This window comes from Chroicocephalus ridibundus, chromosome 1, assembly GCF_963924245.1.
Source record: "Chroicocephalus ridibundus chromosome 1, bChrRid1.1, whole genome shotgun sequence".
Taxonomy (NCBI): domain Eukaryota; kingdom Metazoa; phylum Chordata; class Aves; order Charadriiformes; family Laridae; genus Chroicocephalus; species Chroicocephalus ridibundus.
This window is the reverse complement of record NC_086284.1, coordinates 6,933,418-6,951,160: the sequence shown is the minus strand read 5'-3', so window position 1 is coordinate 6,951,160 and position 17,743 is coordinate 6,933,418. Positions and strand designations below refer to the sequence as shown.

Here is a 17,743-nt window from a genome sequence, read left to right as displayed (position 1 = left end):
ATCTCCTCTCCAAATCCCAGCCAGGTCTGGCAGCGCTTCGTTAATGAGATCAGGCGTAATTACAGCACGAGCTGGTAGGGTTGTGGAGTTGGGAGATAATTGGAGTAGCTGCTTTTCCTTCCGGATTGCCAAACAGAAAATGCTAACTGTGAGATGGATATGTTTTTTTCTCTGAAAGGCAGATTAACAATTGCTTTTTTTGCAGGATCAGAGGGTTCCTGGTTCCTTCTCTGTTGCTCTTCCCATGGACTGCGCAAGGCTGACTCCTTTAAAAAAAAAAATAAAAAAATCATCCAAAACACAAAAGAAGCTCAAAGTCCCGACTTGTGTGCATTGCGCAGCAGCCAAGCCATGCATCCTCGTGTGAGTGAAAGTAGGTATGACACAGATTTAATGAGGCAACGGCTTCTTGGCAGCAGCACAGGTCTGCTCAGAAACTGTATCGTTATTCATTTGCTTGACTAATGCAGTTGTGTTGTGCAAAAGAGGGGGAGAAAGCTATTTGGAGGGCTAAGTAAATGAGGTTTTAAGAAAAAAAGCAGCAAACTCAGCAGGGTTTGCTGAAGCTTAGGTTGGCCGTGGGCGTATCATAGTTTTGGGGCTGGCGGAGAAGCCGTCCCAGGAACCCTCTGAAGATTTAGGGGGCCTCAACACCATGAGCTACACAGACCATTTAAAATTAGTGTCACGTTCTCCTGAAGATTTCTGATTGAGACATCCCGGTTCTCGAAAACTTTGAAAAAGATGGTAATCAAGGCACGCGAGATGCCACTGGTATCGTTGTCATCTGTGTTACTGGTGTGTGAGGGGAGTATCTGCGCAACGCAGATGGTAACCAGCAGTCTCATCAGCAGTGCTGCATAATTGCTGCTTTTCCCAGTATATGATAAAAAGGTGTATCCAGAGCTTTTAAAGTGATGGTTGAGTCCGTTTTGCAAACTGGCAGCAATGAAAAACTACCGGTGTCAAAGATCTCTTTGAAAAAAGTACATTTGGGAACATGTCCTTCTCCTAGACGCTCATTTTGGCGACAGCACAGTATTTTCCCCTAAAATATAAAACTTGCGGAGGAGGAAGGGGCAGAAGCCAATCTCGAGGTGCGGCAAGAAGAGAGGATGATTTCTGAGCATGCATTGAGGGGCTGCGCCCCAGTCAAGGCTCTTGTGGATTCCCAAACACGGCAGATGAATGATGGTTCGGGGGTTAGACGAGGATGCTGAGCCGTGTCTTGCTGCTGGGGTTTACACGGAGAATTACATGGCTCTTGTTTTTCTTCCCCCACCCTCCGCTCCACCCTTCCAGCCAGTCTGTACTGCAGCAAATAAATCTTGATAACGTTAATGGTTTTATGCTTGCCTAGTGTTTGAAGCTAAGCCCGGATGAAGCTGAGATGTAGAGGTGACCTCTCTAATTAATACTCGGGCAACTTCCCCAAGCTCCGTAATCGGAGACAGTCCGGGAGCAGAAGTTGGAGTTGGCTTCCTTACCAAGTGCAGAAGTCAGCACAAGTGCTGGAGCGGAGTTGCTGCGTGTTGGTGTTGGGGTCAAGGTTAGGCTGATAGGCAATACGTAGAAAGAAATACCCTAGGAGCCCCCAAGGCGTGCCCTAGAGGTGTTCCTTGCTGAAGGAGCGTAGGTTGCAGACTGAAAATATCTACCTTGGAAACCGTGGGGAAATTCCCAGATGACAAGTTCTCATGGGGTGAGAGTGATGGAAACATGGGTGCGTGGTTCCTGGTGCAGGGGTGTGAAGGGGCTGTTGGGACACGTGGCCACCACGGCAAATTCTCCTCAGCCCCTCTGAAACCTCCCTTTCTTTGAAATGCAAAGGATGTGAGTGGCCAACCCAGAGGTCCTGGCGGGTGGTGGAGGTAGCTCAGTAAGAAATATATTGCACGAAATGAGTAAATCCCTGGGGAGTTTATCCTTTCAGATCCACTCACTGGTTACTCATCTTACTGTCTTGTCTTGTAGGGAATCACCCCAGTCACCTTTGCCACCTTCTTCTGGGAGCTTTGCTCTACAGACATGGTACCAAGGACTTGGTGAAGGGTGTTTCCGTGAGGTCCAACATTTGCCTGCTCCTCCTCCCCAGAGCTGGCCTCTCCAAAAGCCAAGGAGGGCAGTCCAAAAGTGACATCTGAGGATCACCGTCTGGAAGGACAAAGTCTCTTCCGACGCAGGAACCAACTGGTGCTTTGATGTATCTACACATTATAAATGGGCAGCACTGTGTTAGGCAACTGGGAAAACAAAGAGAAACTCAAAACACAGCAAAATTTTCTAAGATTTGCTGAGAAAAAGCAAATCCTGCCTTTCGGTGAGTCCTTCTGATGTCAGAAACAAGCCACCGGTTTGTACAGCGAGCATGACTGGAAGCAGAGGGAAGCTGTTATCAAGCAAAATGGGGTCTCGGTTACACCAGTGTAAATCCAAAGTCATTCCATCAATTTCAGCGCTGATTTAAGCTTGTGAAGCCAAGATCAGAAGTTGTCCTAATATCACAAGCTGCTTATCTGCGAGAAGAGTCGTGTGGAAGAGCCTTGATGTGCGGCTCTGCCTTGCCCTTGCGATGCTCTTGGGAGCTGCTGGAAACGGGAGCTTCAGATCTGCTGGGGGCTGAAGGCAGAGATGGTGACAGAAGGGGAAAAAAAAAAACCTGGATAGTTTAGTGGTTTTTTTTGTCTCTGGGGTGCATAAGAGAATCAGCAGGAAAATTGCCTAAAAAGCTCTTGGCAGGACAGTTTGGAGTCAGCATTTGTTGGGGCGGCTTCTGATCTGTCATAAATAAAGAACAGCTGAGAAGACAGTGGTGCCATTTGCTCCTTTCCTTCCTCTCTGCTCCAGGGAATGTGGGATTGCTGGCAACCCGCTTGTTTTCCAAACTGACTTGCTTCTCGCTGTGGAAAACCCCATGGAAAAATCAAGGTCATTGACTGAACTGCTACAATGCCGTCTGCTCCCGAGCAGAGGTGCATCCCTGCCAAAGCAGCTGAGCCCGGGTCCCCTCCAGCTGGGTGGTCATGGCTGAACGATGACCCGTCTTGGAGGGTTTGTGGCCAGGAGATGGTATTGACTTCCAAGCACTCCAGTCCTGCTTGCCATGAGAAACCTCGGCAAAGTGGGAGCTCTTGGCCACCGCTTTTATCTGCTGATGTCTCGGGGCTTTGGCAGAGGGCAGCACCCAGAGGCCAATACTGGATGACCCCACCTGGTCCTGGCATCCCGTTGGGGTGTCAGGAAAGATTTTGTTCTTTGCAGTTGAGGGGAAATATAAGGGACATGGTGCTGGGAGTTGTTACAGAATCACAGAAAAGCAGGGTTGGAAGGGACCTCTAGAGAATATCTAGTCCCACCCCCTGCCAAAGCAGGGTCACTAGAGCAGGTTGCACAGGAACGCCTCCAGGTGGGTTTTTACTGTCTCCAGAGACGGAGACTCCCCCACCTCTCTGGGCAGCCTGTGCCAGGGCTCTGCCACCCTCACAGGAAAGAAGTTTCTTCTCATGTTGAGATGGAACTTCCTGCGTTCATGTTGCTGCCTGTTTGTGCCCAGTCCTGTCACTGGGCACCACTGAGAAGAGCCTGGCCCCATCCTCTTGACACCCACCCTTTCAGTATTTCTAAGCATTGCTAAGATCCCCCCTCAGTCATCTTTTTTCCAGACCGAAGAGGCCCAGGTCCCTCAGCCTTTCTTCATAAGAGAGGTGTTCCAGTCCCCTATTCATCTTTGCGGCCCTTTGCTGTCCCCTCTCCAGCAGTTCCCTGTCCTTCTTGAAGTGGGGAGCCCAGAACCAGACACCGTACTGCACTTGATATCTCCTTGTTTTCTGTATTAGCCCAGCAAAAGGATGGGTGGCAGGTAAGAAGGAGTTGCACCATTGGCTGTTAACTCAGTTCTCTGCTATTCCAAGGTGCACCAGCTTATGTCTGGAAGCCCTGAAAATTTGAGGGTTTCTCTGCTCTATCGGGAAGATGGGTTCAGGCTCTTTGAAAGTGCAGGAACAGGGGACATGTCACACTCGGCTCCTGGAGCCCAGAAGGAATTACGGTGGGTTGAGAGGCTGGGAAATGGATCTGCATCCTCCAAGCTGCCCTTTAGGTGGTATCTCCCCATTCTCTACAGCAGTTTAGCTGTTCAGCCGCCCAGCTGCAAACCCAGCAGGCATTTAGCCAAGACGTTTGCTCCAACCTCATCTCCTTAAGAGCTGATTGCAACCAAAGCGCTGCAGGGCTGGGCTGGCACGTCTGAGGTTAATATTGCAGCACATCCCTAGACTGGGCTTTGCAACACCATCCTTTTTTTCTGCACTTGGGCATTTTCCTCTGAAGTCTCTTATGAATAAGCAGGCGAGTACTTGCATAGGAGAGCAGATCCGTGCAGGGTAGGAAAGACGTTAGACAAATAAGCCCAACTCTCCTCTAATTATGTGCTGCTGTTCAAATGGTCAAGGGACTAGAGACCTGAGCCCTGTTTCCCACATTTGTGTCACCTGGTGTCACCCCCAAGGAGGAGGATTCAAGGAGGATTGAGGATAGAGGAGAAGAGTAAATGCTCAGGCAGCCTCATGCTGCCAGAGCTTGATTTGTGATACCCAAGTTACCTTCTGTAGATCGAATCATGGATAACCTTTCCTCTGCTGATGGACCTCCTGCTGATGTACCTTTTGCTGATGTACCTTGCTAGCTTTTCAGGGAAGGCCAGTCTCTCAGCATTGATAGGACCAGGGGTAGATAGGACGAGAGGTAACGGTTTTCAACTGGAAGAGGGGAGATTTAGATGAGATCTCAGGACGAAAATCTTTGCTGTGAGGGTGGTGAGATACTGGTCCAGGTTGCCCAGAGAAGCTGTGGCTGCCCCATCCCTGGAGGGGTTCAAGGTTCAAGGCCAGGTTGGACGGGGCTTGGAGCAACCTGGTCTGGTGGAAGGTGTCCCTGCCCAGGGCAGGAGGGTTGGAACTGGATGATCCTTAAGGTCCCTTCCAACCCAAACCATTCTATGATCTCCTCCCTTTCCGTTCTCCTCCACCATGTACTACCATGGACCAGCTAAGGTAGGAAAATCAGTCACTAAACTGGGCAGGTATGACCTGGAGTCACTAGGTGCCAACAAATTTAAACCTTGTAGCTTATTGCATGCCCTTCCACATGATGGCAGGATCTGGCCAGAAGAGACATTTCCATAAAAAGATCCATATCATAACCTTTCATCATGAAAAGGCCCATTTCTTCCCTGTTTCTGCATAAAAAATTAAAGGTGGAAACCATGAGGCCTGATGAAACCCACGCTCTGCCCCGCTGCTGTGGTGAACACATCAGCCGCGGTTCGGGATGCGCCTGCGCCGTGATCCACACAGTGGCCGGCAGGAAAACAGCTCGCGCTAATTGATAACTCTGCGGGGAAATCCATACCATTAAATTGGCCACTTAATTGTCTGTATCAGAGCTCACTTCTGCACAGTCACAAGTCAGGCAGATTTTTAATGGGCCAGCTGCTATTAAGCAAGACAAAAGTCAAAGAGCAAGAAGCTTGCTTGAAGAGGAATGAAAACATGACATCGGGGTTTATACTGGAGGAGAGAGTTGATGTTGCAGCTGAGATCAGGGTGGGAGCCGTGGCCCAGAGAGATCATAGAATCATTGAATGGTTTGGGTTGGAAGGGACGTTAAAGATCATCTGGTTCCAACCCCCTGCCCTGGGCAGGGACACCTCCCACCAGCCCAGGTTGCTCCAAGCCCCGTCCAACCTGGCCTTGAACCCCTCCAGGGATGGGGCAGCCACAGCTTCTCTGGGCAACCTGGGCCAGGGGCTCACCACCCTCACAGCAAAGAATTTCGTCCTGAGATCTCATCTAAGTCTGCCCTCTTTCAATTTAAAAACGTTGCCCCTCGTCCCATGGCTCCCCTCCCTGATCCAGAGTCCCTCCCCAGCTTTCCTGGAGCCTCTTGAGGGACTGGAAGGGGCTCTAAGGTCTCCGTGGAGCCTTCTCTTCTCCAGGCTGAACCCCCCCAGCTCTCTCAGCCTGTCCTCCCAGCAGAGGGGCTCCAGCCCTCCCAGCATCTCTGTGGCCTCCTCTGGCCCCGCTCCAACAGGTCCAGGTGATGCCTGATCTTAGGAAGCTCTTAACCTAGGAGGAAAAGGTTATTGCAAGGTCTAATGGCTGTAAGAAGATGTTGGTGAAGTTCAGATGGGAAATGAAACACAAGTGTTAACAGAAAGGATATGCAGGTACTGGACCATCTGCCAAGAGAGGTGGCAAAATCTCGGGCGAGGACCTGTCTGCGTGAGCGACCAAAGTATCTCAGATGCCCTCTGAGACCTCCACCCCTGCTAAGCACCTCCCCAGCCGCTGCCCACGCATCTTTGTGGAAGGAACATCACCAAGTTTGTCCCCAAGATGGACTTTGCAAGGGGGAACTCCCTGGCCCATCCCTCGTGGGGATCCACAGGGTCTCCATGAGCAAGACAATGCCACCTTTCTGTAGCCTCAACTTCTCCGTCGTGGTCAAGGACGGCAATTCGGTTTCTTATCCAAGAGCTGCTTCTGCCAAAAAACAAGAGGTGTTGCTACAGTTTCCCTTTTCCTGAGACCCTGCTGGTCCTTTGGTCACCATGACCCCCATAAATAAAACAGCTAATTAACGCCCTTCTCCTCCCACCAGTGATTGACTATGACCTTGAACGACCTTGCTTAATTTAACTTTCTCAACCAGCTATTTTTGACAGCGAATAATTTAACATCCTTGTGACCCCGGTCTTGCCTCTCTCCTGCCAACTGGCTCTGCAGTTTAAATGAGCGGCAATAAATAAATACATATCTGCAGAGGGACCTAAATGACTCCCATTACTGGAGCATCTGAAGGCCTGCTTAAATAAATCAAGTGAGGAGGAGATTATGCCGCAATCATGTGGAGAGGGAAAGGAGCGAATACATTACTGTTATTCCAGAGGCTGCCACCGGGGCAAACAATTTTGTAGAATCCCGAAAAATGAGGTTTAATCCAAGTGCGGATGGACGACTGGAGGAATCGTCCTTGGCTCGTTTCTTGATATCTTCAAAGAGGAGCAGAAGACTGCAACCTGATGGGATCAACAGGGCTCAGATCGCTCTCGCTGGGCGGGATGAGGCCATCAGAGGTTGCTCCCTGCGTCTCCAGGGCACGAAGATGAGGATACAGGCACCAGCTGCCCACCTGCAGTCATCTTCCCACTTTTTTCCCCCAAACATGCCCTCGGAGGGGGAGAGCTGGCCTCGCAGGAGCGAGGGTGGCAGGAGTGGGCAGTTCTCCACCTCCCAGCACCCCGGGCAGGCAGACCCTCATCTGGAACCACCCCAGGACCAAACCTCACCTTGAGGGTCCCCTGCACGAGCAAGAAGAATACATTATTCCCGGGAGGGAGGAAAAGCTCGCTAAGCCATCTTCTTTGAAATCCCCGGAGGAATAATGAAATCCCATGTATTGGAGGAATCACCGCCTGCAATTTCCCACCTCCACCTTGCCTTTTGCCTTATTCCTACTTATTTTCGGGGTCCGGTTTTAAAGCGTCGCTCTTTCTCCCTTCCCCCCTGCACAACCCCCCGCGTCACCCCCGTCGTCGTCGCCGCCGCCGCCGCCTCGTCTGCATCACGCTGGAGGAGCAACGGAGCGTCGTTATAAATCCGATTTACATAATTTTCCTTCCCCCCCGCTGAGGCTGAAATCGAAAATGCAACTAAGTTAATCGGCCAGGTCTGGGCCTGCGAGGAGAGCGGGCTGGGGCGCCACGTCCCTGCGGGGAGACGGGGGCGGCTGGGGACCCGCTCGCTGCCTTAGTTCGGCGGAGGAGCTTTTCCCTAATGCTTTCCAGCCCGTTAACAAAATAAAAACCACGTTCCCGCTGCTGATTCGTCTCAAGGGTGAGCCCGTTTTCCCTTGGTTTTTTTTCGCTTTTTCCTGCCTCTTTTCCCCCCCCTTCATCCCCATCGCAGCATCACCCGTCACCCCCGTGGATGACAAACTCCCCCCTGGCCCCCACGTCCCCAGCAGCGAGGTGCTCCCCCTTAGCAGCTTTGGGGTCAAACAGGTAAAAACAGGCATTTTATAGGCAAAATAGGCATTTACCTATTTACCTCCATCGCTGTCAAAGCAAGCCCACAACGGCTAACGGGGCAGGAGGTGTTTGTGCTGGTGGGAGGAGTGATGGATGACGATACGAATTAATTAACAGGGATGGAATGTTTCCCCATTTAAACACGTCTCAAATCAAAATAGGCTCTATGGTCTCCCTGCCTTCCCAGGGAGCAGCAGCAGCAGCCATCGCATCCCATCGCGTCCCATCCCATCGCGTCCCATCCCATCCCTCGTAGCTGGTTTTAGGGCCATTACTGATGATTTTGGGCTCGGGGTTGGAGACCTGCCGTAAGGATTTCCTCTTCCCCTTTACAAACATTCAGAAACTGAGCTATTGTCTTTTTTTCCCCCCTTTTTTTGGGGGGGGTCTTTGCCCTTTGCTGCTGAAGTTTCCCACCGCGGTCAGGGTGATGGTTCAGCGCTGCGCTCCAGGCTCCGGATCTAATATGAGATCCTAAATACGGGGTCCTAAAACCCAGAGGGTTTTAGGGGTTTTTTTCCTTGGCGATTTTTGATGAGGGGAGAGAAAAGGGGTGCGTGAAACGGGACCCTCATGCTGACCTGGTTCGGAGCACAACCCGATCCCAGCATCCTGGAGATCCATGGGGGAAAGGGGGAAAACAAGCACAGAGAAGGAAAACATTAGAAAAAGGCTTTTGCTGCCAAAGAAAGCATTCGTGGAACTGCAGATTTTTGGCTTTCTGATTCCTTCAACTAATACGCGAATTAAAATAATCGTAGCGCAAATATTGCATGAATTGAATAAGCAATGAAATTATCACAAAATTATCAGTAAAACGCCAAGAACCTGAATATGCAAAGTCCAGAAGGGTTTCAGATAACAAGAAACTCGAGGAAATGGCTGGCCCTAGAGGAGGCGAGTCGCCCGCGTCATCCGTGGTGGCCACGTACGGCTGCAGGTGACACCTCGGTGGGACCAGGAGCTCGTGCCAGGTCAACGCGGCTCCAGGCACAGCCTCCTTTCTAATTTTATCACCGAAATTTCACTGCATTACCGCGCATGTGGCAAGCAGATGTCCTTAAGCTTTCACTCTGTCGCTGGCAGGCAGCAGCTCACCCTTAGCCTTGGTTTTCTGTTGTCTAAAAGAGTCTGATCATTTATAGTTTTGAATGTGAGAAGTTTATTCCCGTCATTTACAACCATTTTCTTTAATTGTTCTTCCCTTGCCATCTATTTCTGGTGTAATTTATGACAAACGCTGAATACTGCCAGTAAATCTCGCATGTGGAGTCAGAGCATCAGATCAGAGCTGCCCATGATACAGGGTCTGTAAAATCCCACGGGCTCCTTCCCATCATCGGGGATGCACTTTTGGGTGACTCATGTTTATTTTTCCCCTCTTGGATGTCTATTTGTGGGCTGGGAATATACCTTTTCCACCGTGGGGGCACATACAGCCCGGCCACCTTGGCCCCGTCACCCATTGCGTGTCCACCTCCATGGATGTGCAGGGTGGCCAAGCACCACCCCAGCCTTTCAAGTCCCTCCCCAGTGCCTCAGTTTCCCTCTTGCGAAACAGAATCAGGGAATTACTTTGGTCTTGGGCTGGAAAAATACGTCTCCTTCAATCCCAGCCATCCTGCCCCACATCATTCCCCACTGGGGGATGTCCCCTTTGCACCCAAATCCTGCCACCCACGGTGACTCTCCCCTGCACCCTCCATGGGTGATGTCCTAGTGCACCCCGGCTGCCTGGAGCCTGGGTGGCCCTGCCGTGCAGTGCCCCGCTGGTGCTGGTGCGTGGTGCTCCAGTTCTCCCAGTTCCCAGTCCTGGTGCCCAGGCAGAGCCAGTGGGACCTTGTCCCGGTATCCAATGCCCAGGTGGTGCTCCGGTTCTCCCAGTTCCCAGTCCTGGTGCCCAGGCAGAGCCAGTGGGACCTTGTCCCAGTATCCAATGCCAGCACAACGCTGGTCACAGTGCTGGTCAAAGTGCCAGTGCCTGAGAGGTGCTGGTGGCTGCCGCCAGTGCCCAGGTGATCCAGGCACTGGTCCCAGTTCCCAGCACCAAGCTGGTGGTGCCGGTGCCTGGTCATCCCCAGTTCCCCCTCCCAGTTCCCCACCTGGGCAGCGCCAGCCCCTCATCCCGCTGATGAGGGGGGTTTCCCAGATGATCCCAGATCCTGGTACGTGGGCAACGCCAATCCCAGTTCCCAGCCGGGTTCCCAGTCCACCGGACCGGTCCCCAGTCCCGGGAGCGGATCCGGGAACCAGCACCAGCCGCTGCCGCTCCGGTCCCGGTCCCCATCCCGATCCCGATCCCGATTCCCGGTGACACCACCCACCCCCCTCAGCTCCCAGCGGTGTGGAGCCGCCGATTCCCGCTGGCGGTCCCCGTTCCCGCTGGCGGCCCCCGCTGCGGTCCCAGCGCAGGCGCGGCGGCGGCGGCCGCTGCCCGCCCCGTCGGGGCGGTGCTTTGCCGGGGGGCGGGAGTCGGGGGGCGGGGGGGGGAAGGCGAAGCGCTGCGGGCAGCGGCTCGCCCGGAGCGGCGGCAGCGGCCACCGGCATCGGGCGACAGCAAGCGGGAAGGGGCAGGTAAGGCGAGCCCCCGGCCCCGGGGATGGCGAGGGGGGAGGTTTGTCCCTGCATCCCCCCCATTACCCCCCCCCCACCCCCCCACGCCGCTGCTGGTCCCTCGGCGAGGGAGGCAGCTCCCGGAGCCCGGGGTCCAGCCTCCCCCTCGGGGGATGCTCAGGGCACCTGTGGCTTTGGGAATCGGGGTGTTTCCACGTGTGTAAGGTTGTGGGGGTTTTTTTTTGGGGGGGGGGGAAGCCAAAAGCAGGCACCCACCTCCTCGCCTGCGCTGCCTTGCGTGGAGCACGTTGCTGCCCTTCCTTCGCCTTGGCGTGAGGTCTAGTTTTGGGGGGATGCTGGACGCGGGGGCGGCTTGGGGGCTGCTGCAGCTGGAAGCGGCACCCCGCATGGGTCAAAGCCCCGCAGCGGCTCCCAGGCCGGCTGGTTTCTGCTGGAGGAGCCAAGCTGGGCAGAAACTTTCAGCGGCGAGGCCTCGGCGCGGGCTGGAGAGCAGGATTTCTGCGCTGGGGGGGGAAAAAAAAAAAAAAAAAAAAAAAATCAGAGGTTTCGGTATTGTTCTTTGTTCCATTTTTTTGGGACAAACCCAAGGGCTTTTAGTAAGTTGCATGGAAAGTTGAGGCGAGAGAGAGCTCCTGCCCTCGGGGCAGGCCAAGCTGCTGCTGGGGCGCAGGAGACTGATGGCTTTTCGGGTTTCCAGGCAGGGACATGAATCCGGATTTCCCATATTCCCAGGGGTGGGAGGCACCATCCCTTTCTTCCTGCCCTGAAAAATGTCATTTTGGACCCGAGAAACAGGCTGGCGCTTTCTAGCAGAGGGTGTCCCATCAGAAGTGGCTCTGGTCCCCTGTCCCTCGCCTCCCGCTCCGGTAGCTGCCAGGTGAGCCCAGGCTGCTCGCCCGGCCCTGCAGATCCACCCGCCTGCGATGCGTGGATTTATTACTGATTATTTATTACTAATTATCGTTACGTTTCCGCCTGGATGCTGCATCGGCCGTGAGCTTGGTGGGGAGCGGGGGCAGACGTGGCAAATGGAGAGGAAAGCAGGGCAGCCGGCACGGCGGGGAGCGGAGGATGCTCTTCAGTCCTCGGCTGCTTTTCTTGCTGCATCCAGCAAGGACCGTGCTGCAGAGTTTCCCTGGGGTGCCTTCTGTCTCCATCCACTCTCACATCCTATGGGGCTGGGATCCTCCTCCCAAAGCTCAGCCTGGTGTCCGGGTGTGCTGAACTGGTGTTATACTGGGGTGAGGGCAACACAGGATCCCTGCAGCTCCATCTCCCACCCCGCAGCTCGGCACATGGGTCGTGGGTAGCCCGGGGCGGGTGCGGAGAGCCTGGCTGGCCACGCTGCGCGGGGTAGCAGTGAATTGGAGAGGGATGAGCTTACGGAGGAGGTGTCACCTGTTGGGAGCACCCTTGGGGCTGCAAGAACCGGGGAGGGAGAAAAGCAGGAGTCAGGCATGGGTGGAGGAGCAGCGCCCCATCCAGGTGCTCACCGCTTGGCTCCTGCTCGGTGCAACATCTTGCTACAGGCACATCTGTCCTGGTGCGATTTATTTCCCCCTCGCCCTTCCCGGGAATATCGGCTGCCTCTTACTTATTTCAGTAATTCTTTAACGTGCATCGCCCGGGGCTCAGCTCCAGCCCGCGAGCCAGGCAGCAGGGTTGTAAAAGCCCAGAGGAGCTGATGGATGCTCTTTGAGAGTCCCTCCACCCTTGGCAGCTGGATGTGAGGTCTAAATCCACGCCACACACCCCCCGCGATGGGTTCCTGTGTACAGACGCTGCTGCGTGTGTGGGGACTGGCTTGCTCAGCAGCTGGTGCTTGCCAGGAGCCAGGTGCCAGAACTGGTTGGGAAAAACTTTCTCGTTGGCGGCAGAGTTGAGGCATCAAGGCGTTAGCGAAAGGCAGAGCAGGTTTTGAGGAAGGCAGCGGGCCTTGCTGCAGCAGGCCCGGCTCCGAGGAGAAATCCAGCCCCTTTCTCACATCCTAGGGACACTCTGATTAACACGCAAGCGATAATCCTGTCTCAAAGCGGTGACACGTAAAAAAGGGACAAAGTGACATGACCAAGGCACTCGGGGAGGTTCGTGGCAGAGTCGAGTCCAACCCTGCTCTCTGCCACCAGCCCCTTGTCCTAGCCCGTTCTGGCAAGAAACGACTTGGGTGGGGCCTGGACGTGGCCACGAGCCCAGCAAAATCCCTGCTCGGCTGCTGTCCCCCCCGCTGAGTTGTCTCTTCAAGGGAGATCTTTCAGCCCGTGATGGATGCCCGTGGAGAAATCCCGTGGGCATCCTCAAGCCCCGAGGATGGAGGGAGATGGAAAGCCAGGACTGGTACCAAAGGGGGCTGTGTGGGACCCACCTGTGGCTTTGATCTCATTTTTTAGGCAAAGAAGATGCTACAGGTCTCCTTTCTCTGGGCTTGATAAGGACTTTCTCTGGGGGCTTTAAACGTTTAACGCATGTGGGAGTATGTCGCTGGAGAAGACTTCTGCCGGGGGCTAGGGGCGGTGGCAAAGGGCACCAGCGGACACATCAGTGCCATGCAGGAGAGCTTAAATCTGCTTAAATTAAGGGAAGGTCTGAGCTCATTCTCCGGTTTCATGCCAAGATTTGCCTGCAAAACCGAGCTGAGAGGCACCATCCGTACGGGGCGGAGGAGATGCTCAGCCAGAGGGAGCCGGCTGACCTCGAGGATGAGTTGCAGGGTGTGGGGATGTCCCCGAGGCCATATATATATATACGTGTGTGTGTGTGTGTATCGGGCCATACAGTGGGGTGCTCTACGGCTGGGCTTTGTGCTATGTTTGGAGCTTGAATCGTGTTGGAATGGCCGAGACTGAAGGTTGGGGGCTGTTTTGGTGGTGGGTGCCTCTGGGAGGGGAACCAGGGTGTTGGTGGGCCAAGGGTACGGAAGAGTTAACGTGGAAGGAGGGGGCTGTGAGATCTGGTGCTTGAGAGGGATTAACTCAAGCCTGGAGCAGGTGCAGGAAAAGAGGGCTTTGAGGCTGAGGAGAGGGATGGAGAGCCATTATACCGGAGGCTATAAAAGCCCAGGGAAACAAAGGTGGAGAGGGGATGCGCTCGCTGCCTACAAATACACCCGAGGGGTGAGCACCAGGGAGGCAGAAGAGCTACGTAAACTGGAGGACAGCGTCGGTGGGGGGACAGATTCATTCAGTGGACCTTGGGAGGCTTATCTAGAAGCTCTGCAACCCTCTCCCGTCGGAGGAGGGTAGGAGAGTGTGAATCAGGGCACATCACCTCTCTCCTAAGGCGCCTGGCTGTGATGTAAAGAGGATTTGGGGCTTGTCGAGGTAGGCGGCCAGGACTCTCTGGTCCAGACACCCCGTCCCGGTATCTCCTTTCAGAACGGTGGGTCTCTCCACCAGAGCAGGCATGAAGCAGATGAAGCCCAGCCATGTCGCCGAGCTAATTTTTCTCTCTGATTGTGCCTCGGGGGAAAAAAAAAAAATAAAAAAAAAATAATCAAAAATCCAGCTTTCCCTTCCCTGGTCGCTGCACAGATTAATAACAAAGCGACGATGCTTTAAGAAGGCTTTGGATCGGATCCCAAGAGGAGATTTAGCCAGCGTTTGTGCCGGGGTATGATGATACTAAGAATGGGTGCATCCTCTAAATCTGCTCACGCTTCTGCATTCATTTACCAGATAATTTTGGCCGGTCCAGAGGTGCCAAGACCCCTCTCCTAACGCTTCCTCCAAGCAGGGCAGCAGCAGGTTAATATGGGGAGAATGAGCAGGATGCAGCTGTGTCCTGAAGGATGGGATCAGGCACTCTCCCTCCTCCTCCTCCTCCTCACTAGTCTCTGGAGGTGTCAACTCCTTCCTCTGCAGATATCCAGAGGTGAAGCCTCCTCCCTGCCTGCAGGAGGGTTTCGGCCCATAGAGAGGTGTCCATCATGCTGTGGTGCCACGGGGCACGTTCGGGTACTGTTCATTTGCCGATATCTTCATGCCTGAGCCTTCACCCGCTCTCCTGAGCTGCTTGTGGAGCACAAAGGCTCAACGACGGGCTTGCGTTGACCCGCTTTGGGCCAGGCGGTGCTCCTCCATCTCCCGGCCCCGCGGGCAGCGTTGCGGATGGGGAATGAGGTGCGGCGATGACTCCGGCTCTGCTCACTTCCAGTTCATTAGCCAGGGAGAAAGAACCAGGCTCTGGGCGCTGCAGAAAACGGACACAGACCCGTTGGCTTCGTGGGGGCTGCTTTTTTTTCTACCAGTCGAGCATCTTTCTGGCTGCAACATTAACCCTTCCCCCTGCTCTCAGCTCTCCCTTTCACACCATGGAGCCTTTTCATCCATGGGTTATTCCCGTTCAATTGGCTTAGGCTGTAGGAGAGACCCCCATGCTGGTCCCTCTATACAGGGGTAACTTCTTGAGGTCACGGTGGCAATAGGAACGGTTGCCATTGAGCTTTTTGACCCCTCTGGGAAAAAAAAATCCTTTCTCCTACGTACTCTGGGGCAAGGGGGAGGCTCCCAAAGCTTTGGCCTTTCCGCAGGACGCATTAGTTTTCAGCCAATATTGCTGATCTTCATGCTTTGGGGATGCTCCCGCGCTGGAGCCGTGACAGACGATACCCCTGCAAAGCCGTGCCGGGAGCCCGCGGGGTTTGCAGCACGTAGGTCCGAGAACCGGCTCCTTTGGGCCTGATCCAGCCCTACAGAGGGGGGCTGGACTGAGGTCCTCACCTCACCCCCCCGCCGGCTTGTGCATCCCGTGGGCAGCTTTCATGTGCTCTAGGGGGTATGTCCCAATTCAATAACACTTTGATGCATTTTACCTTAAAATACTCTTCCGTCCCAGAAAAGCGCTCCCTGCCCCCTTGGTTTGCCCTTGTGCAAAAATGACCGGTTTTGGTCCTTCCACCGTCTATCTGAGCATCATCTCTGCCCTCCCGCCTCCTGCGATTCCGGTCGGTCGTGAGCGTAGGTTAAGGGGAGTGGGGACTGCAAGGCATCCCGACCACCTCAGCCCTGCCCCGCGTTGGGAGGCTGGAAACCTTAATGGGGAGCTCTGAAATGACGCATGGGAGAGGTCTTCTTCTCCCCACCATGGACCTCCTCAGCTTGTCAGGCAAATTGTCTCCTTGGCTGGCTGCAGCTCATCCTTAGATGAGGGAGGCTGCAGCCCTGGTTTATTCCTTCAAGGTTTATCCTGTCATCTGGCCATAACTAATCAAACAAGACGGTGGCAGCCCAGGGCAGGGCTACGCTTTTACCGTCGGGGAAAGGGAGACGTAATATTCCTTTCTACGGAGTTACAACATGACAGGCAGAAAGTCTCTCCCATCGCCGGGTGAAAAGGGCAAGGCTCCAGCTCGGCTCCTGCCTGGCCTTCCCTTAAACCAAGATGCTTTACCTTCCGCTGTGTTTTTGTTGTTATTGCCAGGTTGGGTTGGGTTTTTTTTTGTTATATCTCCAGTTAATTCATACAGTGAATTCCCCAGATGAGAAGATACATCCCTCCCTTGCAGTGGGCACCCTCCATCCCAGCTTTCATTGCGTTTCTACTTCTTGGAGGTCCCTTGGCTCCTTGGTGCAGGATGCAGGATGGTTGACTCCATCCCTTCCCAGCCCATCCTGAGCTGGTCCACCGTTGCCCCCAGTCCTTGTCTAGAGCAGAAGGAAGCACGCCTGTTTATTGCTCAGGGTTTGGGGCTGGTTTGGTTTATTTTTTTGCAAGCCACACCCTGGTAAGCAAGCGCTTCCCACAAAGTATTTGCAGGCTTGCTGCTCCCGAAGCCTTGCCGAGCTGGTCCTACCAGTTGTCTGAGCATGCGTAAAGACTGTAAGGATTTGCTCCCGGGATGATTAAGGGCGGGCGGGCGGCAATTTCTCTGCCGAGCAAAGGGAAGTCTTGCATTGGTAAAAGATGCAGCTGCAAACTCAGCTTTTGCAAGGAGCCAGGCCACCCGCTGCTGCTGCTGCGTGGGCGTTGGATGGGGATGGCGTCCGTTGGCTGCTTGCCTGGCCAAGTCTTGCCTTCAGCTGCCTGGCAGGTCTTCATGCAGGAGGAGCAGGAGAGCAGTGATTTAGTGCGTCTAACGCGGGGACGTGGCCGGGGCTGCAGCAGGTTTCTGTCCCATGTGGGGAAGTGAAAACTCTTCCCCGTGTCACATCTCGTACATTCCCTGTGACTCGCTGCTCCAGCCCGGGGCTGCTGCAGCATGGTATCTGAAGAGATACGGAGCAAGGATTTCCAGTGGGATACCTGCTGGGAGGGGAGGCAGGGGCTTAATCCCCATCCCAGAGCCCTTTGCTGAGCCCGTGCTCTCCTGCTTGCCATTAACTGAGCGGTAATAACATGCCCTGAGCCACCTCCTGCAGACAAGCTGGTGCCGATTTTGGGCAGAGCTTCTGGACAGACACCAGAGTGGTGGCAGATATCTTTGCCGGGTTGGAGCAGGGGTGATGGATCCTGCTGCCGTGCCCAACAGCAGAAGCAAGGACCAGTCATACTGGGCTGCAGCAAAGCAAGAGGTCTTCAAAAGAGGAGAAATCATAGAATCACAGAAATCACAGAACGGTTTGGGTTGGAAGGGACGTTAAAAGGCCATCTAGTCCAACCTCCCCTGCAATGAGCAGGGACACCTTCAACTAGATCAGGTTGCTCAGAGCCCCGTCCAACCTGGCCTGGAATGTTTCCAGGGATGGGGCGTCTCCCACCTCTCTGGGCAACCTCTTACAGTGTCTCACCACCCTCACAGTAAAGAATTTCTTCCTTAGATCTAGTCTAAATCTCCCCTCTCTTAGCTTAAAACCATTACTCCTTGTCCTATCACATCAGGCCCCACTAAAAAGTTTGTCCCCATCTTTCCTGTAGGCCCCCTTTAAGTACTAAAAGGCCACAAGAAGGTCTCCCTGGAGCCTTCTCTTTTCCAGGCTGAACAACCCCGCCTGGAAGAAATCTTTTGACCTGGGTGGATGGCTGCTTTTTATGCTGTGTAGGGTCTTTCCCAGTGCTGCTGCCTGTAATCCCGGCCTCTGGGAGATGTCCCGTAGGAGGGCGAGTGCCACAGGGCAGTGGATGTTCTCAGAGGAGCAGGGATTTTGG

At 54.1% G+C, this 17,743-nt stretch overlaps 1 protein-coding gene across 2 annotated transcripts in view; it reads left to right on the top strand.

Annotated features, from left to right (window-relative positions):
- The first annotated feature begins 7,759 nt into the window (after positions 1-7,759).
- CAPN5 (calpain 5) overlaps positions 7,760-17,743 on the top strand; it is a 63,877-nt gene continuing 53,893 nt past the window's right edge. The window contains exon 1 of one of the 2 annotated variants that reach the window (XM_063326856.1): positions 7,760-7,895. The gene's annotated coding sequence lies outside the window, so the exon portion shown is untranslated. Of the gene's footprint in view, positions 7,896-10,566; positions 10,664-17,743 lie in introns of those variants that run through there. The other variant, XM_063326846.1, reaches the window with a different exon arrangement.